This window comes from Canis lupus, chromosome X (assembly GCF_003254725.2).
Source record: "Canis lupus dingo isolate Sandy chromosome X, ASM325472v2, whole genome shotgun sequence".
Lineage (NCBI taxonomy): Eukaryota > Metazoa > Chordata > Mammalia > Carnivora > Canidae > Canis > Canis lupus.
Window position 1 is genome coordinate 99281750 of NC_064281.1, and position 23073 is coordinate 99304822.

At 35.3% G+C, this 23073-nt stretch overlaps 1 pseudogene; it reads left to right on the forward strand.

The window, feature by feature from the left end:
* Positions 1–16816: 16816 nt before the first annotated feature.
* LOC112649079 (nuclear transport factor 2-like) lies at positions 16817–22763 on the forward strand (annotated as a pseudogene).
* Positions 22764–23073: the final 310 nt, after the last annotated feature.

Consider the following 23073-nt stretch of genomic DNA (forward strand, 5'->3'; position numbering starts at 1 on the left):
GGGTGGCGCAGCGGTTTAGCGCCTGCCTTTGGCCCAGGGCGCGATCCTGGAGACCTGGGATCGAGTCCCACGTCGGGCTCCCGGTGCATGGAGCCTGCTTCTCCCTCTTCCTGTGTCTCTGCCTCTCTCTCTCTCTCTCTCTCTGTGACTATCATAAAATAAATAAAAATTAAAAAAAAACATGTACATGCCTAGAGTACAAAATTCTGTTATTATATAGTCATGGATGCTATATTTTACCCAAGAGAGTAATCTATCCCTCAGTGACTACTTCTGCGACTGTTTCTCCAGTACCTTCCTTGACTTAGAAAGTGCCTGTTCATTCATTTATACTCTGTTAAGAAAATAGGTCATTCATGATTAAAAAGTGAGATAGAACATTTTAACAATATCCATTTAAACTCATCATCATTTGATATGACACATTTAAATTTCCTGCAATTTTAGTAAATTTGGGACAATGGTCATGATCACAATTGCTTGCTGATTTTAAAATGTAGTGTCAGTGTGGGCCACAGATAAAAGAGTATTAGAATCATTTGAGGATAACTTGTTATAAATATGTTTTTGGATTTCAAACTCACAATCTTTGGCTTTATATGTAGAAAATTGCATTTAAAATAGGCTTCTCAGGTGATTCTTATGAAAAAAATTGAAAACCTTGCAATAAGAACTTTTTGGAGATGTAATATAAATCTTGCACATTTTTTATTACTGTTGTAATACATTGTGGAAATGTGAAAAATGTTACTATTTATTAATATATTGTTTTTCTTCATTTATTTCAATATTTTTGTAAATTTCAAATTCATAGTCTAAGAAAGATTATTTCAGCACTATTATGTGCTTGTATAGAAGAACATGATTACTGATATCAGTTTGGCTTTTTATAGGATTGGTTCTTTTTCATGACCAGCCTTTACAGATAAACAGTATAGAAAAGATGAAGCAATAAGAAAGCTAAGTATATATCGTTTGTAAGTATACTTTATAAGGAGTATTTGTAAGAAGATAGATGCTTTTGACCAGCCTGGAGACATGAAATACATGTTACAGAACTGTGGATGCAAAACAAACGTGACTCACTGATAAGAGAATTATTACTATTATTAATTATTACTATATTTGTTCATTGTTAATTTAGGAATTGGATGGACTAAACTTGCAAGTAGTTGACTTTTATTGCCAGCATCAGGACTGGTTTGAATGTTTTAGCACATTCATTGAGATAAACATATCTCACTGAATCTTAATTCATGATTCATGTCCAATCAATAAGCAATTACTATAGGAATAATTAAAGAACATAATTTTTTTCTAATTTTCTGTTCTAAGATCTCTAATAAAAAGATTATTTCACTTTTATTTCCTTAAGTAAAAACTCACAGCAGTGAGTCTAGTTAAGGTTTTTTTGTACCTGTATTTCCCTATATAGCAATATTAAATGATGGGGGAACACAGGGCTACCTGAGGACAAGGCATGAGCCTGGGGCAGCACACTGACAAGTCTTTGAAATAAGCAAAGGAACATTCCTCTATAGATTCAACTACCTTGATGTTCATACTTTGCTAAGGGCAAAAGGCAATCTTAGCCCGACCCCCAGGAACCTGTAAGTCTACTTTAACATATGAGAATTCCTTTATCTCTAAACCCCTAAGATATGTATTGGCAATCATCCTCCAAACACATGGCCCACCGATATACATCTGAAGGGTCTCATGACTCAGGTTCTATTAAGTGACCTTTTCCCAACAATAGCTAAGCCCCCTCAAGGTCCTGGAAACCTTGCTATCAAAATTCCTTAGAGAGTACACTATCCTTAAAACCCTCCCAACTCCCAGGTATATAATCTGCCACTCCTCACAGGCCTAGGGCGGCATCTCTTCCTACCCACGGGTCCTGACCCTGTACTTTAATAAAACCACCATTTTGCACAAAAAAACATTTTAAGAATTCTTTCTTGGTTGTCGGCTCCAGACCTCACCTATATTCCAAAACTTAACTATTAAATGTATAGATAAAGAAATTTAATTTGAAGATTTGAGATGGTCTGAAAGAATTCTCTCAAAATAATGAAAATATTTGATAAGCAGAAATGTGATTTGAGAGAAAAATCACCTCAATTTTTATATGTAATTTGTAATTTCTACACATAATTGGAATTAAAATAAAACAATATATCAGGATGCCTGGGTGGCTCAGTGGTTGAGCATCTGCCTTTGGCTCAGGGCATGATCCCAGAGTTCCAGGATCGAGTCCTGCATCGGGTTCCATGTATGGAGCCTGTTTCTCCCTCTGCCTATGTCTCTGCCTCTTTCTCTCTCTGTGTCTCTCATGAATAAATGAATAAAAGATACTTAATAAAAATAAAATAAAACAATATAAAAATAACAAAGCTGATGAATATTATAAGAAGTATCTTTATGTGACAATCTGAGACATATATTCTTTTTTTTTTTTTTTGAGACATATATTCAAGAAAATATTGATATATTTTTGTAAATACCGTTAGTTTCTCTTAACTTAATATCACAGATTACTATTTTATTTTAAGTTAACCAGGGATTTTGAATGTTAGAGAAATAATAACCAGTTCCCAAAACTGATACCATAACTTATTTTACTTAAAAGACATTGCATACCAATAAACTTAGTACTTATTTGCTTAGTCAACAGACATTTAATAATGTAAAGCAGGTTATAATTAGAAATGGGATTTATGACCCTACTTTACCTTATTCCAAGTCACAAAACTACTACATAATTCTATAATAGTGTAACCCTCTTTAGAAAAATTCCATAATTAAAAAAGAACAAGTGATATAATTATGAAAAATTGAAAAAGATGTTCCAATGAGTTTGAGTGACCAACTCATAATTAGTCATAATTTAAATAAAAGATAAATTGACACTATATTGATCATATTTGTTGGTGAAAAACTTTTAATATTACAATACTGAATTTTATATATATGTATATATGTATCTTATATATGTACATATATGCATTTGCTAAATGCTACATGTATAATTAATCAACAGTTTTCCTTAAATATTAAATACTTATTGATAATAAATTATGCATCAGTTGTGTGCAAATTTAATCTTTTCATAAACAAAACATATTGGTAGCAAAATAAGTAACGTCACTTAAAATTGAATGGATTGACTAATGACATTTATACTAACTGTAGTGACTTTAAATATTGATGTGTAAATTTAATGCCTTCCCTAGTTGATTCAGGTTAACACTGTAAGTGTTAAGTATTATATTCCAAAAGAAAATTTAAATTTTTTTTAATTTTTTTTCTTTATTTATTTATGATAGTCACACAGAGAGAGAGAGAGAGAGAGGCAGAGACACAGGCAGAGGGAGAAGCAGGCTCCATGCACCGGGAGCCCGACGTGGGATTTGATCCCGGGTCTCCAGGATCCCGCCCTGGGCCAAAGGCAGGCGCCAAACTGCTGCGCCACCCAGGGATCCCCCAAAAGAAAATTTAACATTGGAAGATGAGTATCAAGATTAGTAGTAATCTTGTACAAATAATTTGATCTGCAATGAGAAGAATTTGGTATCTTGTGTATAGCAAGAATCAGATGTAACTAAAATATTCACTAGATCTAACCCGATGAAGCACATAAGAGCAGTTTGTGGCTGGAACTTGAAATTATGAGCTCCCTGTTGATGTGAAACAAAACCACTTTGTCAAAGAAAATAATGGTGGTGAAGATGAGCATAAAGGTGAATTTAAAGCTAATAGTGGGGGATCCCTGGGTGGCGCAGCGGTTTGGCGCCTGCCTTTGGCCCAGGGCGCGATCCTGGAGACCCGGGATCGAATCCCACGTCAGGCTCCCAGTGCATAGAGCCTGCTTCTCCCTCTGCCTGTGTCTCTGCCTCTCTCTCTCTCTGTGACTATCATAAATAAATAAAAAAAAAATAAAGCTAATAGTGATGACGTGGCATTCATTGTCTATGTAGTATGGACATTGAAGATCTGAGCCTGATTTTCATCCTCTTCAATTATTACCAATGTGACCTTGAACAAGTTATATCTCCTTTGAACTTTCTTATGGGTAAGATGTAACTAGTAATGCTTATATCACTAGATTGTAAAGTTGCGGGATACAATACTAACATATAAAAACCAGTGGCATTTCTATACAATAACAAAGAATTCTCTGGAAAAAAAAATAAGGAAAATGATCCCATTTACAACCATAGCAAAAGCAAGAAACAACAACAGAAAATTACTTAGGATTAAATTTAACTGTGATGCCTAGGTGACTCAGTGGTTAAATGTCTACCTTCGGCTCAAGTTGTGATCCCAGGATCCTGGGATCAAGCCCCACATCAGGCTCACTGCACGGAACCTGTTTCTCCCTCTTCCTGTCTCTGCCCCTCTCTCTGTGTGTGTCTCTCATGAATAAATAAATAAAATCTTTAAAATAAATAAATAAATAATAAATAAATAAATAAATAAATAAATAAATAAATAAATAAATTTAACCAAGTAGGTGAAAGATCTCTATATTGAAAACTATATTGAACACTGATGAAAGATATCCCATCTTCATGAATTGGAACATTTAATGTTGTTATAATGTTGGTATTACTCAAGGCCATCTGTAGTTTCAATGCAATACCAATCATGATTTCAAAGACAGCTTCACAAAAGTCGAAAAAGCAATCCTGAAATTTGTATGGAATCACAAAAGAACCCCAAATACCCAAGACAATCCTGAGAAAGAAGAGCAATCCTGAAAGCACATTTTGATTTCATACATTACAAAGCTGGTGCAATAAAAAAAAAAAACACAACAGTATGATGATGGCATAAAAACAGACAGACAGACCAACAGAACAAAAACAAGAGCCCAGAGGTAAACATATAGATTATATATATTATTGAGTGTTTATTTTGTGCCAGGCACAGTGTAGTATTCTCCTTATATTTATTAATTTCATGAATCGTTACATTTATTCATTCAATATTCAAAACTATGAGGTTGCTATAACTATTTTCTTTATTTTATACAAGATAAAATTTCAATGCTTAGAGAGGTTAACTAATTAATGCAAAGTAACAAGGCTAGAGTAAGTCCTATAGAAGGAATTTTAAACTTAGCTCTTTTCAATTGAAAGACTAGACCACTAAACTACTAAACCATAGTGTATCATTAAATGGGATAAGGTACAGAAAAGGACCTAAGATGGTTGAGTAGTAAGTAGGAGGACCCTAGGCTTGCTTGGTCCTTTGAACACAGCTAGATAAATATCAAATCATTCTGAATATCCGAGAAATAAGTCTGAGAATTGACAAACTGTACAACTAGAGAGAGAGAAGAGGCCACATCTTGTAAAGTAAGAGGAGCAGAGATGTGATTTTGGCGAAATGTGGATTGCAGGGTCTATGGAGAGAAGGGAGCCCTGGTGATAGGGGAGAGAGAGAGAGAGAGAGAGAGAGAGAGAGAGAGAGAGAAGAGAAGAGAGGAGAGGAGAGGAGAGGAGAGGAGAGGAGAGGAGAGGAGAGGAGAAGAGAAGAGAAGAGAAGAGAAGAGAAGAGAAGAGAAGAGAAGAGAAGAGAAGAGAAGAGAAGAAGAGAGAGAATCGTACAGGGGATTGCAAGAGGAAAACATTTCCCCAAAGCCATTGACTAGGAGAATGAGAGGGGCTGATTTTTTTTTTTTTGAGGGGCTGATTTTTGTGAGATATACAACCAGCAGACTCACAGACTGGAGTTTTAGAGGCCTAAGGTGTGGCTGGTATGAACCCCTGAGGGCACTGCAGTGCTCATTTGAAGAAGTAGGGCAGGCACCCTGGGAGCAGACTGGAGGATCTGAAGATTACCTGGGATGCATTGGGAAAGACAGTTCTCCCCTCTTGGAGTGCATCTGTGAGAGGTGGCATTGCCTTCCTAGAGACAAAAGAGCCAGAAGGCACCGTTACCCTCCCTTGCACCTCAGCATAGATGCAGAGACACCTGCTGAGGGCAGCTAATCTGGACATGGGCCCTTTGTTTGCACTTTACTACAAAGTGCACTTTGGCGGGACTGCCCTTCTAGGGCAAAACTGCATCAGTCCAGTGTGGGAAGACCCTCCCCAGAGCACCAGCATAAGTATATGCCATGTCACGTCACTAACACTTGGAGTTTTAAAACTCAGCCAGCCTGCCTGGAATAGAATATAGGTGGATGGCCCTGCTCAGTGAGTAAAGGGTTTGGACACAGACAGGGTAAAGACCAGGATCTGAGAGACGTCAGGGACACACAGGAGAAATTGTTTGCTTTTCTTAGAAGTCTTTCCAGACAGTGGGCAGGTGTGAACTCCCCTTTCCTGGGACGAAGGAGAGATCTAGGACCATTTCTCTCCCCCAACCTACAGTATATCCTAATATCAGTAAGCAGCATAGCACCAACACTGGTGGCCTAAACCTCTTACACCAAGCCCTGTGTTCTGCAGGTGCTGGTTTTCTCTGGCAAGTGTCTCTGAGAACCATAGCAGCAGGCTCCTTACCCAGAAGAACAGCACAACACCCCCCCACAACACACACACACATACACCACATCAAGTGACCATAGAGTTCTGCAATGTTTCAGCTCTCATGGAAATAGCATTAGGTCTCTATAAATAAGCAGATCAGAGCACACCTAGTTAAAACTCACCACATTCTGACCAAGGCCCAAACACTCCTCTCCACAAGCAAGGAGAAACTCTACAGAGAACTAACCCAAGGGAAATAGCAATCAAAACACAGCAGCAGAGTGCACACAGCATTCACCAGAGAAACTTCCTGAAGTGCCAGGCCCTGGACAGTATATAACCTCTTCTTCAAAAGCTATTACTCTCAGGAGTGGGAGTAATAGGTTTTCCTAAAACACGGAAGACAGAGTCCTAGACAAAATGCCAAGATGGAGGAATTCATCTCAAAAGAAAACAACAACAACAAAAGGTCATGATCAGTGATCTAATCAAAAGAGATATAAGTAATACGCTTGTTCCAGAATTTAAATAAGCAATCATAAAGATATGAGCTGGACTTGAAAAAGCATAGGAGACACCAGAGGGCCCCTTACCACAGAGATAAAAGACTTAAAAACTAGTCAGGCCAAAATGAAAAATGTAATAATTGAGATTCAAAACCAACATTCTCCTACACTAATGGCCTTAGGAAAACTGGACAGCAACATGTAAAAAAAGGAAATTGGACTACTTTCTTACACCACACACAAAAATAAATTCGAGATGGATGAAAGACCTAAATGTGACACAGGAAACCATCAAAATCCTAGAGGAGAACATAGGTAGCAACCTCTTTGAGGCCATAGAAACTTCTTACTAGACACATCACTGGAGGCAAGGGAAACAAATTAAAAAATGAACTATTGGGACTTCATCAAGACAAAAAGCTTCTGCACAGTGAAGGAAACAACAAAACTAAAAGCCTATGGAATGGAGGGGAGAAGATATTTGCAAGTTACATATATGATAAAGGGTTAGTATCCAAAGACTATAAAGAACTTATCAAACTCAATACCTCACAAAGCAAACAATCTAGTTAAGAAATAGGCAGAAGACATGAATAGATATTTTTTTTCAAAGAAGACATCCAGATGGCTAACAGACACATGTAAAGATGTTCAGCATCACTCATCATCAGGGAAATACAAATCAGAACCATGATGAGATACCACTTCACACCTGTCAAAAAGGCTAAAATTAACACAGGAAAAAAAAAACAGATGTTGGCAAGGATTCAGAGAAAGGTGAACCCTCTTACACTGCTGGCAAGATTATAAATAGGTACAGCTAGTCTGGAAAACAGTATGGAGATTCTTCAAAAAGTTAAAAGTAGAACTAACATATGACCCAGCAATTGCACTACAGTTTACCCAAAGGATTCAAAAATAGAGATTTGAAGGGGTACATGCATCCCCATGTTTATAGTGTTATCAACAATAGCCAAATTATGGAAATAGTCCCAAAGTCCACAAAGTATTGAATGGATAAAGATGTGATTTATATATACAATGGAATATTGTCAATATTGTCAATATAATGTCACTTCCACCATAAAAAAAGTAACAAAATCTTGCCATTTGCAACAACATGGTTGGAGCTAGAGGGTATTTATGTTAATCTAAATAAGTCAGATAATGACAAATACCATATGATTTAACTCATATGTGGAATTTAAGAAATAAAACATTAACATAGAAGGAAAAAAAGGAGGGAAACCATAAACATTCTTAACTATAAATGGGATAAGGCACAGTCTTATTTATATAATGCATTCTTACTTTCTCTTATTTTTTTTTTTATTTTTATTTTTTTTATTTTATTTTTTTTTATTTTTATTTTTTATTTTTTTTACTTTCTCTTAAAGGGTAGTGAAATTCATTGATTTCATGACTAAAAAATGCACCAAAGATAAGTAGATGTGTTTTAAATGAAACTAACTATTAGAAAATTCTTCAGGGTAAAAAATCCAAATTATACATGTTTTGAGATCATGTATACCAGCCAGTCACCACTACACATTTGCTGTTTTATAAGAACACATGTTCCTACCCAGACAGAAACAATCTTCTCATTTTCATTCATAATAGTAAACCATTTGATGTTGGTTCAAAGTTACACATTCACTGAGATCAATAAAGATTTACCAGGGTACATTTTTTATTGTCAAGTCTAAGTATTAGTATATTATTCTTAAGATTAGGAATCTATTGCTTCCCAAATTTAGTAATTGAGTTAGGCATACAAGATATTTCTATAAGTTACTTGGGATCCAATTTGCAAATACTATATGAAAAATTCTAGCATAACAAAATAATGAATTTGCATTTCAGAACATTTGTTTTGCAAAATATTAATCATAAATCTAATAAAAAGCCAACCAGCCATGCAAGATATATGTGCATGTATTTTTGTGTTGAATCAACATATCTAAAAAATGAGAAAATACAATATTAGGACACCATTAATGCATGCATTTTGTGTTGGCAATTTTCAGCTCCAGGAAAAATGCCACTTTTTTTTCCAATAGGAAAGAGGAGGCTGCTAAATTATGATCTTAGGAATAAGGGGACATAGTTGGCAGTAGTTATTACATCCATAATGATTTTAAAATTAGTAATACGCTTTATTTATAAAACAAGTGTTATTTTTTGTTTCTATGTTATTAAAGATTTTGCAAGTATTTTTACAACTCATTGCAATCAGCTGAATTTATATTCTTAGAATGTGGGAAAATCTAGTTTATTACATATGTAAAGTTTATCAGTTGAAATTTTAATTTGCAATATAGTGTCTTTTTCTTTGTGGTTTATGACTGAAAAATAGACTCAAATTTGACATTCAGTTAATATTTTGGCTGATTTTCTATTTGGTTTTCTTTATTTTATTTTTTTTTACTTGTTCTTTTTAAAAACTCTAAAATTGGTGTAACTTAGGGATCCATAGTGGGGCAGCTGAACTGAGGAGAGATGCATATGTTGCTTATTGATATTTGCACCCGATGAAATAATTACAATTCATACCTCTGCTTTTTATTACTTTTTTTTGCCCATTATTTCACCCCTCCCCCTTCTTGCAACCACCCATTTGTAGTCTATTTCTGTTTTGTGGGTTTTTTTAGGGGGTTATTTTTGTTTAGATTTCACATATAACAAATTATATGCTATTTGTCTTCCTCTGACTTATTTCACTTAGCATAGTGCACTCTAGCTCTATCATCTATCTGTCTATCATCTATCATCTATCAATCTTCTCTATCACATCTTGTTTATCCATTCATCCATCTATGGATACTTTAGTAGTTTTTATATCCTGGCTATTGTAAATAATGCTGCAATAAAATAGGAGTGCATATATCTTTTTCTATGTCTCTCATGAATAAATAAAATATTTTTGAAAAAAGGAGGGCTGCCCGGGTAGCTCAGCAATTTAGCGCTGCCTTCAGCCCAGGGTGTGATCCTGGGGATCCGGGATCGAGTCCCATGTCGGGCTCCCTGCTTGGAGCCTGCTTCTCCCTCTGCCTGTGTGTCTGCCTCTCTTTCTGTCTCTGTGTCTCTCATGAATAAATAAAATCTTTAAAAAAAAAAGAAAAAAGGAGTGCATATATCCTTTAAAATTAGTGGTTTTGTGCCTGTTTTTAATGCAAAAGAAAATAAACTGAGAATAAGTTGTGCTGTCTTAACAAAATTGAAGCATTTGAAATCAACAAGGTCTTAGTATTTTTGGTCAGCTCTCTAGAAGAACTAGAATTGCTAATTCTCAAAATTCATCATACATCAGAGTTTTGTGAAGAATTTGTTGAAAATGAAAATTCCTATGCTTTGAGCTAAATATTCTGATTGAAGAGATGGGGGTGTGGCCCCAAAATATGCTTTTCAAGTAGGTGATGGTGATATAGGTATTCCCCAGACCTTACTTTGCCTCAGACAGACCTTTCTGTATCCTGGGCCTCCCAAGAAGTCCAGATTATTCCTTCTTACTTTTTACCCCAATCCGCTGTATATTCCAGCAGAAGAATGCTCATGGGCACCCCCATGCTCCTCAAATAAAAGAGGAGAAAGAAAAAAAAATAAAAAAAAATAAATAAATAAAAGAGGAGAAAGAGTGACAGGGAATGCATCAGTTGTTACTGTCAGAGTGGGGTGGCCTAAGCAGCTTGGGAAAGGAGCTGTGATGTTGAAGTATATGCAAAGATAGAGGGGAAGAACATTCTAGGCTGAAGCAATAGTCTAAACAAAGACATAATTAAGATGTTTATTGAATGGGATTTGGAATCAGGCCCACCTGGGTTCATACCCCAATTCAACCATTTAATAATAGCTTTATCCATGGCACTGACTGTTTTACATAATTCTGTCAACCTTCTGTTTTCATACCTTAGATCTTTATGCTTACCTTACACTAAAACTATAATATTCTGATAACTGCACATGCTCAGCTAGAATATTATTTATCATCTTCAAATGAAGGATTTTACCACTACTACCCTCTCTGTTATTGTACATGTTTTGTTTAAGATTCTCTCATGAAATTGTCACTAATTTCTCCTCCAAGCACGGATGTTAAGTGGTTGATAAGTTATTTGGAGAATTTTCAGCTCAGGTTTCTAAATGTAAGTAAAAATTTAAGTGAAACCTTAGATCCTTCCTACTACATTTTCCTGGATGACCTATCCAAGTTCCCCCCTACCCCAAATTCTTCTGTATTGCAGTTTTGATGCATCTGCCATCCTGTGCCATAATTTTACAGAAGAGCACATCTGTTGGAAGGAAGCAGATCAAGGATGACTTCATAGAATAGGGTAGATTTGAGATGTGCAGACTTTCTGCGGAGATAAAGGAAATTCTAGAAGTAGGCATTAACATGAACAAAGGCAGAATCTTCAGAGATTCTTATTCAATGGATCTCAGGTACAGTCCAGATTTCTCAGAAATAAGTATAAAAAATAAGTATTTTTTTAAATGGTTGCTAATATGGATGGCTCAAAACCACACACTTTTAGCAATAGTACCTAAATTCATGGATTATCTAGCAAAATTTAAACTAAAGGATTCTGCTTTCCAAATCCATGTGTATATGCCATAATACATGCAAATACTGGTTAGGTTTTGATGAATGACTATTGCCATGTGATGGAAAAGAGTGTGTGATGGGGATTGGGGTCAATAGCAAAACCTTCTATAATGTTAACCAAAAAAGGAGGATAGAAACACATAGCATTTAGTCCAAATATAATTCAAAGTGAAAGATCCATGGCTACATTTTCAAAGATTATTTGGAACCTTCCAGCTTTCTTCCCCTTCCCTTCTCTCCCCTCCACTGTAGTTTTAATGAGTTAAGCTTAGGCCATTTCCACATGCTTTTACACATAATTTTTCAAATACTTTTATCTAAACGAAAGAAAATGCTAATTGAAAGAAGGTTTATACACAATGTAGTTTCTTTTCCTTTTTTGGCTTTTAAAGTTTTAATACCAGTTAGTTAACATACAGTGTAATATTAACTTCAAATGTATAATATAGTGGTTCAAGAATTCCATACATCACCTGGTACTCATCACAAATGCACTCCTTAGGGATCCCTGGGTGGCGCAGTGGTTTGGCGCCTGCCTTTGGCCCAGGGCGCGATCCTGGAGACCTGGGATCGAATCCCACATCGGGCTCCCAGTGCATGGAGCCTGCTTCTCCCTCTGCCTATGTCTCTGCCTCTCTCTCTCTCTCTCTCTCTCTCTCTGTGACTATCATAAATAAATAAAAATTAAAAAAAAAAAACAAATGCACTCCTTAATCCTCATCACCTATTTAACCCATTGACTCAACCCCTCCTTTCTGGCAATCATCAGTTTGTTCTCTATAATTAAAGTCTGACTTTTTATTTCTCTCTCTCTTTCTTTCCTCTTTGCCCATATGTTTTGTTTCTTAAATTCTGCATATGAGGGAAATCATGTGGTATTTGTCTTTCTCTGATTTATGTCACTTAGTATTATACTCTCTAGCTCCATCCATGTCATTGCAAATGGCAAGAGTTTATTACTTTTATGGCTGGGTAATATTCCATTATATATATACCCACCCCCACGCCACTTCTTCTGTATCCATCCATCAATCAATAGACACTTGGGCTGCTTCTGTATCTTAGCTATTGATAATGCTGCTATAAACATATGGGAACATGTATCCATTTAAATTAGTGTTTTTGTATTATTTGGGTAAATACTCAGTAGTGCAATTGCTGTATCATAGGCTAGTTCCATTTTTAACTTTTTGAGGAACCTTCTTATGGTTCTCCATAGTGGCTGCACCAGTTTGCATTTCCACCAACAATGCGAGAGGGTTCCCTTTTCTCCACATCCTCACCAATACCAGTTGTTTCTTCTATTGTTGATTTTAGCCATTTTGATAATTTAAGGTAATATCTCATTGTAGTTTTGATTTGCATTTAACTAATGTAGTAAGTGATGATGAACATCTTTTCATGTGTTTGTTGGCCATCTATATGTGTTCTTCAGAAAAAATGTTCATTTTCCCCCATTTTTAGTTGGATTATTTGTGTTTGTTTGGTTGTTGAGTTTTAAAGTTCTTTATATATTTGAGACACCAAACCTTTATCAAATGTCATTTGCAAATATCTTCTGTCATTCTGTAGGTTGTCTTTTAATTTTATCATTTCCTACACTGTGCAAAAGTTTTGTTTTTTTTTTATGAAGTCCCAAAAGTTTATTTTTGCTTTTGTTTCTCATGCCTTAGGAGACATGTCAAGAAAAAAGTTGTTATGAGCAATGTACAAAATAGTTATATATTTCTGCTCTAATCTTTATTATTCCCTTTCTTCTGCAGGCCTCATTTGTTGTTCTTGTTCTAGCTCCCTTAGGTGTAAGTTTAGGTTGTTTATTTGATATTTTTCTTGCTTCTTGAGATAATGCTTACTGCTATAAACTTCCTTCTAGGTTTTGGACTATTATGTTTTCATTTTCATTTGTTTCTATGTACTTTTAAAATTTTTTCTTTTATATCTTGGTTGACCTATTCATTGTTTATTAGCATGTTATTTAAACTCCATGTTTGTAATCTTTCCAAATTTTTTTGTGATTAACTTCTAGTTTCATAGCATGAAAAGATGTTTGGTATGACTATAATCTTACTGATTCTGCTGAGGCTGGTTTTGTGGCCTAATATATGATCTATTCTGTGAAATGTTCCTTGTGCACTTGAAAAGAATGTGTATTCTGCTATATTAAGATAGAATGTCCTGAACATATCTATTAAGTCCATCTGGTCCAGTGTGTCATTCAAAACCATTGTTTCCTTGTTGATTTTCTCCTTTGATATAAATAGGGTGTTAAAGTGTCCTACTATTATTGTATTATTATCAATTAGTTCCTTTATGTTTTTTTTTATTTTTATGTATTTGGATGCTTTTATGTTGAGTGCATAAATATTTACAATGATATCTCCTGTTGGAGTGTCCTTTTCCTGATTATATAGTGCCCTACTTTATCTTTTGTTATAATCTTTGTTTTAAAGATTATTATGTCTAATACAAGTATTGCTACTCAGGCTTTCTTTTGTTTTTGTTTTTTTCTTTTTAAAAAATATTTTATTTATTTATTTATGAGAGAGAGAGAGAGAGGTAGAGACAGAGGGGGAAGCAGGCCCTGTGCAGGGAGCCTGATGTGGGACTCGATCCCAGGTCTCCAGGGTCAGGCCCTGGGCTGAAGGAGGCATTAAACTGCTGAGCCACCCAGGCTGCCCCTCAGGCTTCCTTATGGTAACCATTTGTATAAAACATGTTTCTCCACCTCCTCACTTTCAATCTGCAAGTGACTTTAGATCTAAAATGAGTCTCTTATAGGGGCACCTGGGTGGTTTAGGGGTTGAGCATCTGCCTTTGGCTCAGGTCATGATCCTGGAGTCCTGGGATCAACTCCCGCATTGAGCTCCCTGCAGGGAGCCTGCTTCTCCTTCTGTGTCGCATTAATAAGAGCCTGTGTCTCTGCCTATCTCTGTATCTCATGAATAAATAAATTAAATATTTTAAAAAATAAATAAAATAAAATGAGTCTCTTGTAGGCAGTATATGGATGGGTCTTGTTTTTTTTGTTTGTTTTGTTTTGTTTTTTTTATCCATTCTGTCACCCTATATCTTTTGATTGGAGTGTTTAGTACATTTACATTCAAAGTAATTACTGATAGATATATATTTACTGTAATTTCATTATTTCTTTTGTGGTTCTTTCTGAAGGTTTGAAGGTTTTCCCTGATCTCTTCTTGTCTTTCGCTCTTTCATGGCTTGCTGTTTTTCTTTCATGATATGTTTGGATTTTTCCTCCTTAATTTTGCATATTTATTAGTGGCTTTGATATATAGTTACCACTATGTTTGTATATAATCTCTTCTGTATATAGAAGTCTATATGAAGTTGATTGTCATTTAAGTTTGAACCCATTCTTTACTCCTCTCTCTCTCTCCATGTTTTAGGTATACGCTATTATAGTTTTAATCTTTTTTGTGAGTTTCTTGACTTTTTATAGAAATATTCATCTTTACAACTTTTGTGTTTCCCACCTTGATACTGTCCCTTTTGGTCTTTCCTTTCCACTCAAATTGTCCCCTTTAAAATTTCTGGCAGGGATAGTTTAGTGGTCATAAACTCCTTTAGTATTCATTTGTCTGATAATTTTTGTTACCTCTCATTCTATTCTGAATTACATCATTACTGGATATTCTTGGCTGCAGAATTTTAACATTTATGACTTTGAATAGGTCATGACACTCCCTTCTGCCTTGGAAAATCACCTGCTAGCTTTATCAGTTTTCTCTTGTAAGTTACTGTCTTTTTTGTCTTGCTGCTTTTATTTTATTTTATTTTTTCATTATCACTATATTTTCCCAACTTAATTACAGTATCTTGGCTTAGGATATGTTTTTGTTGTTATTTTGTTTGTTTGTTTGTTTTTATTTAAATGTGAGTTCTCTGTGGCTCCTGAATAAGGATATCTTTTTCTTTCCCAGCAAAAGGATGCTTTAGCTATTACTTCTTCAAATACACGTTCTCTCCTCTGTTCCTCTCTTCTTCCAGGACATCTATAATATAAAATTTATCATGTTTGATGAAGTCACTGAGATCCCTAAGTTCATTCCCATTTTTCATTATTTTTCTGCTCTTTTGTTCAGCTTGATGACTTTCCATTACTGTGTCTTCTAGGTCATTAATTTGTTCTGTGTCTTCTGGCCTACTGTTCATTCCATCAAGTATGTTTCTCATTTCGTTTATTGAGTTCTTTATATCCGTTATGTTATTCTTTAAACAAGGTCTCATGGGTTCTACTCTTTTCTCCTTATGATCATTACTTTAAATTATTTATTAGTCATATTACTTACTTCTGTTTTCCTTAGATGTCTGTCTTTGGACTTGTCCTGTTCTTTCAGTTGGGATACATTTCTCTGTACTTTCACTTTGTGTAAGTCTTTGTGCCTGTTTCTCTATGTTACAAAGTCAGCTACATCTCCCATTCCTAAGTTAGATGGCCTTATAAAGAAGAAGTCCTATAGTGTCCTGCCAAATAGTGTCCTCTGTTTCCCAAGGCCTGGCCCTTATAGGAGTGTCTCCAGTATATGCTACATGTCATCTACTGTTTTGTCCCGGCTGCTTTATCCTTCAGAACAGGCATAAACAGAGGCTCTCTTCACTCCTGTGCAGTGTTTGGTTCCTGGCCTGAATGTGGTTCATTTTAAGTAGGTGTCCTCTCCCCAGGCTGTTAAATGACAACTTTTGCCACTGCTGCTGGAACTAAGGCTCTGCCAACCTCCATTGAGAGACACAATGTGAACAAAGTTTTGGGCCCGTCTTCTGGTTGAGGGAGCATGGCGTACTAGGACTGAGGCAAGTGTGATTGGGTGGGCAATTCTACTGGAGTGTGGGGGGCATCACTTGGTGTAAGCAATTTAAATAGTATCTGTGCTGAGCTGCTTCCCACAGGTAGCTATGTGCTTGTGCTGAGGGACAGGGGAAGGAAATATCACTGGCCAGTTCCTTTGTGGAACATTCCAAATTTCTATCAAAAAAGGATTCTTCTGCCATTTTAATATTGCAAAAATAAATAGGGGAAAATAAAACAAAATGTACCTGTCTCAAGAGAACCTTGGTTTATATAGAAAAATGAGATTATGGTTATGTCTCAACAGTGTTTGAATTAAAGCAGAATGTGACTTTCATTCTGGAAAGCCAGGCTCAGAAAACAGTTTCCCATAGTTTTAAATATGACTAAGGGAGAAGGCTTTTGGAAGAATAGAATGAAGATGAGAAACAGAGACAAAATTTGTCCGGCTTTTAAAGAGAAACTAGGGGAACTATCTTCACTAACAGAGAGGTAAGTTTGGCCTTGAGATTTGAAAAAGGATGACTAAGATGAAAGATGCTGCAGAGCCCAAGTGGTATGAATTGATGACAAGATGACTTACCTACCCTCTTTTCTGATTTATCATGGATTTCCTGTGTGATATGCTGTATAAATCAGAAAAGCTAGAGTAAAATAGACACAGAAAAATATGTGTATACCTGAAAAATCACACAAATGTCTGGCTTTATTTCTGCACAATCAACACATTTGTTCCTATACAAAGACAGTTTATATTTAGTTTTCATTTGTTTTACACTTGGCATACTGCTAGATAATTTTCTTCATTTTTTTTTCTTTTTGAAACTGCATCTTTCTTCCTCACTTGACTGCAAGGGTCATACCTATGATTTCTTCGATAGCCTTCACATGTTCTATCTAGCATAGCATTTTGTGCACATACTAGAAGCCTGAAATGTGCTAGAGGACTACCTCAGTACAACAATGAAAGGCAGTTGTAAACTCTTTTGTGTTTTGTTCAGCTGCCAAAATGTAGGGCCTAAAGCTAAATGACATGTTTTTTATTAATAAAGTTGCAGCCTTGTCAGCAAGTACTTCAAATGAAAACTGTCTCTTCCCATAACAGGATTGTCAGGGAGATTAATTTACGATTTCCAATTGCTTCCTGATAGTAACTGAAGTATTGTAATTTCTGTGTGTACTAATATTATAGAATTTATGAGGACTTTCCACCTTACTATGTAGGTTCATAAAGCTATCTCATTTTAAGAAAATGCTTCTTCAGACATAAAGATAGAAGGTTATTTAGGGATATTCTGATAACTACTTCATCCAGAAAAGGCCCCCATTGCAGAGCTGAAGGGCAAATCTAGAATTGTGTGCAGGTCTTGGATAAAAGATCTTGAATATCTAATTTCAGAAGATTTTCATCATTGGCTTTCATCATTGGTTGTATATAATTAATACTGTTCAATATAGCATATAAGATTGAAAATATAATAAGACAGATGTCTTGAAGGGAAGAAAAATATTCTTAAAAAGGAAAGTTTTGTATTGATAATATTGTATAAATAAAAGTACATTGTAAAGTTCTTTGAAACGGTGTAATAAAAAAACATTTCTTCAAATCATAAATACAATACCTTTATGGATAGATAGATAGATAGATTTTATATATATATATATATATGATAGATGATAGATAGATGATGATGATAAATAGATAGATAGATAGATAGATAGATAGATGATAGATAGATATAGAGAGGGCCAGTTCAAATAGGTTTTTGGCTCAGTAGCCTATGAAGTGCAAAATTTCTGGATTTTGTTGGATGGAAGAACCTTTGGTAACTCCATTCAATTACATCATAAGTATTATCCCAACTACTTTTATGGTGATTGTCTTTTTACCAGTTATGATGTACAGATTGGTGTATTATGTCTCAAATCTATTCAAATCTCTATAGTATGTTTACTATTATTTATTATTATCTTGTATATACTTGAATTTTTCATTAAGTGTTCATGAGTTTCCTTCCTGCAGAGTTTAAGGAAATGAGCAGTCAAGAAGAAAGCTCTGCTAATTAGCTTGGAGCCTGTCTGTCTGAAGGAGGCCAACAGCAAGGAAAATGAGAAGCAGTCAATGAAAGGACTTCTGTCTCAACAACACACAGAAAGTAAGTGACAAGATTTTAAAAAACTAAACCTAACAACCAACATTCAAAAACCTCTATCCAGGGATCCCTGGGTGGCGCAGTGGTTTAGGGCCTGCATTTAGCCCAGGGCACGATCCTGGAGACCCGAGATCGAATCCCACGTCAGGCTCCCGGTGCATGGGGCCTGCTTCTCCCTCTGCCTATGTCTCTGCCTCTCTCTCTCTCTGTATCTATCATAAATAAATTTAAAAAATTTAAAAAAGGGATCCCTGGGTGGCGCAGCGGTTTGGCGCCTGCCTTTGGCCCAGGGCGTGATCCTGGAGGCCCAGGATCGAGTCCCACATCGGGCTCCCGGTGCATGGAGCCTGCTTCTCCCTCTGCCTGTGTCTCTGCCTCTCTCTCTCTCTGTATGACTATCATAAATAAATAAATAAATAAAGGTGTGTGTAGTATTTAAAAAAAAAATTAAAAAAAACAAAAAAAAACCGAAAACCTCTATCCATTTCAATTAAATATAAATTCAAAATTCTACATAAATTACAATGTTTGCAGAAGCATTAACTATAAGTCTTTATATAGATGACATTGTTATTACTTTATAAATATGCATATATATTTATAGATGTATGAAAACAGATAGAGAGATATACATTTAAACTAACCACATTGGCCAAAGGAAAAAGAGAGTTTGAAAGATCCAGCTAGCAAAGAGGCAAAGAAAATGAGCACAAACTTTGCTTGCTCTAATTCTGTGCTACTAAAAAGCAATACATAAGGATAAAACTCCATTTGAAGGTATGATATCTCATAGAACATCAGGCAATCATGCACCTATACAGTAATGATGGTAATAATCCAATATTAATAATTTTACACTTAAATTCACAGCAATTACTTTATGTTTTAAAAATGTACTCATGAAAACCATTAGACAAATTCAGTACACCAAGAGTGGGGAAAATTAAACCTCATTATTTTAAAACAAATATAAAGCATAAAGATCCTTAGATCTGAAAAAAGGGAAAACAAGATTCTGGACCCCGAGAAGGAAAATGAAATAATTATACAAGAAAACAAAGCTGAATTATTTTGGTTATGTTAAATATATTTGAGATTGTTAATTAATAGTTTGGTTAATACAAATGAATGATATATGACTGCATTGAACCCCATCTCATTCTGGGAAATAACAAGTAAAAGAGAATAAAAATTATGTTTAACCAAAAGAACCAAGGAATGCTTTTTCCAATTTTGGGGAACACTCTCTTTCACTGAACATAAGATCGTGAATGAGTTAGGAGCCACAATTTATTGAAAAACAATGCAAGTTGCATTTCAAGAACCATTTAAAGAATATAAGTGGTGTGATATATATACTTCAAAGGCTGGATGTTTTTATTCATTCAGAATATTGTATCTTGATTTAGGTAATACATGATAAAAAGTGAAGGAAACTACAAGCTCTTCAACTCAGAGATAAAAACTTATATATTATGATTTATTGTCCTGATCCTTTGCTCACCCATGTTCACAATTACTTTTCCTCTTCATCCCTTTCTAAACTTCCACACCCCACTTTACAAATCTCCACTTAATAATTTACCTGTCAGGATTGCTGCCGAAATATGATGATTTCATTGATTTTTCCCACCATTAATTTATTCAACAAATATTTATTTAGCAGAATACACGTATAAAATATAGTGCTGTGAACTGGAGATATAACGATGAACAAAAGTAGACAACATTCTTTACCCTCATGGAGCTTACCTTCGATTTGGGAATAAAAGTATGAATTTTTTAAAAAATTAAAAATACATCATGAGATACATATTATCAATGTGGATGTTTGTAAATATTTCTTCTCCGGATATAGACATAAAAAAAAGAAAACATTAAATGTGTGTCAAGAAAGAAGCAACCAGAATGGTTTAAGAACCACACTTCCTACATTCACAAGGAATTGTATACCACTCCAGTAATTTATATGTTGGCTGCGTGCTGACTATGTAGAATTGCCTATATTTTGGGGAAGAGATCAAGAGACCAACATGTTTAAGTAGAATCGCATGATTATAAGATAAATTATGTTGGCTTAGAAACCAATAAAATTCTAGGAATTTATAAGTAGTAGATATTCCAAGAGGATAGCAGAATTTAATTAGAGTTGTTTTGGATAGAATATATGATTCATCTCCTCCCCTAAGGACTAAAATTCTTTATTAGATGTTGTTTATATTAATAACCACTGGTCTATAAACTCAGATTATAGAATATACCATAGAGTAAAAGTGCAGCATACTATTCAAGTTGTACAACAGTGGGAACAAAGTTAATTTGAGAATCCAGGAAAGCTTCTCTGAGGAAGGAATTTTAAAATGAGAGATGGGTGACTAGAAATCACACAAGTAAATGTTAAGCTCTGTGAAGGGATGGGTTCTCAGCAGAAAAGGTGGCCCGGTATTAAGATAGATGGTTTATTTTTTTTTTTTTTTTTTTTTTTTTTTTTTTTTTTTAGATAGATGGTTTATAATGCAGGAATATTGTACAGACATTGCTCTTTCAATACTTACATAAATAAGAGGCAAGGTTTAGGATTTCTGAATGGCTGACAACTGGAACTAAACTCTGCAAAAACCTAGGAGTTCACATTTCTGTAAAACAGGCATTAAAATATCTCCATTGGCCGAGAGACTCAGTAAGAAAGTTGGTTATTTTGAAAGTGTTATGAAAAAGATTCACTGCAAGGAATCAGAATCCCAAGCTACTGCCAGATGCAGAAAAAAATGTATAATTCATATGGTACAAGGATAATGAAAATCTCAATCCAATAAGTTACTATAAAAGAAGCTTTGGAAACATTGAGACCCATAGACACTCCACAGAAGTAAATATGAAACTGCTTAAAGGAAGTCTGCACAATCCCTGCAGAAATAATTACTCTCTGGGGTGCCTGGGTAGCTCAGGTGGTTAAGTGTCTGCCTTTGGCTCATGTCATGATCCTGGGGTCCTGGAATTGAGCCCTGAGTTGGACTCGCTGCTCAGTGGGGAGTCTGCTTCTCCCACTTCCTCTGACAATCTCCCTGCTTGTGCTTTCTCTCAAATAAAGAAAATATTTTTAAAAATTTACTTTGAAAATGAGGTTACAGTTAAAATTTCATACCACAAAAGGAAGCAAACCACCATGAGAGAGTGAGCAAGTAAAAAATAAAAACATAAGAAGTAACACGTTGTAAACTATATAGATAATAGAAAAATTGAGAGTATTTAAAGTAAGTTTTTTTAAGGTAATCAAGTTAAAGGAAGGACTAGATACCACAAAGGCAAGTTCAGGACACCACAGCAAAAATGACAAATAATCAAATAGAAATTTTTGAAATAAAAATACAGTCATTTGAATAAAGAACTTGAGAGAAAGAAAAACATAAATTTAAAAAGACTTAGTGAAAGAGAACATAGTCTGAGGAACTTAGTTGGATTGCAGCATAGATCATTAAAGAAACAGTAGATATGAAAGAGAAATCCAAGCAATGTGGAGGATAATATAGAAAAATCTAATCAAGTGTTATCTAATCAGAGTTCCAGAAGGAGAGAATTAAAAAGATCAAGAGATTGTTTCAGCCTCTCAGGTCTCAATGAGACCCAGTGATGCTCCAGAGTGGGAGACAAGCCAATTTGGAAACAGATTGAATCCAGCTTCATTCAACATTACCACCAGTTATTTGATAATGACAGAACCCACCTAGGGACAATTTATATTGACGCATCCTGCCTTACGTCATCCTGCCTTCCATCCTGTGAAGGACAGCAGTTCCAGGATAAAGCTGTCATTGTGAAGTGGTCTAGAACTCCATTCCAGAAAATCCAGCAAAGCATCACTGTGCAGGACCATCATCCCACACCAGATAGCTGCATCATCAGCATGATTGTGGGCCAGTTCAAAGCTGATAAAGCTGATAAAAACTCTATCATGAGGTTCCACCAGATGTTCCTATTAAAGAACATCAACAAAGGTTGAGTTCTCACCAATGACATGTTCAGGCTTGTTTGCACAACTTTGGCTCATCTCCCAGCCAGGAACTCAGGATGTTTCCATTTCCTTCCTCTTTCCAATACTATTCACACTCCTCCATATGCTCCAAATATACACAAATGAGCAGGGCCATGGTAGGAGTGGATGCAGTGCTCTGCTCTTACCAAGGTATTGTGCATAATATTTGGACGCTAGACTAGTTGCATATGACAGAAGTTTGTATAGTATCACCTTAAACCTTTGAAAGACTTAAATAATGCAAAATAATTTAAATAAAAATTGAAATGTAAACAAAACAACAAAAAGCTGACAAAACCCCATTCACTGGCCTTTTGGACATGCTGCCTGTCAACAACTATGTGGACATTAAAAGTATACATAGATTTCAATCTTCTAAGTGTGTATTCTCTATTCCTTCAGTTCCCTTGATGTCACCTTTAGAATGCAAGTAGACAGCATGCAGGAAAAACATGCTTTACTACAAATAAGGACACAAGATAACCTTTTATT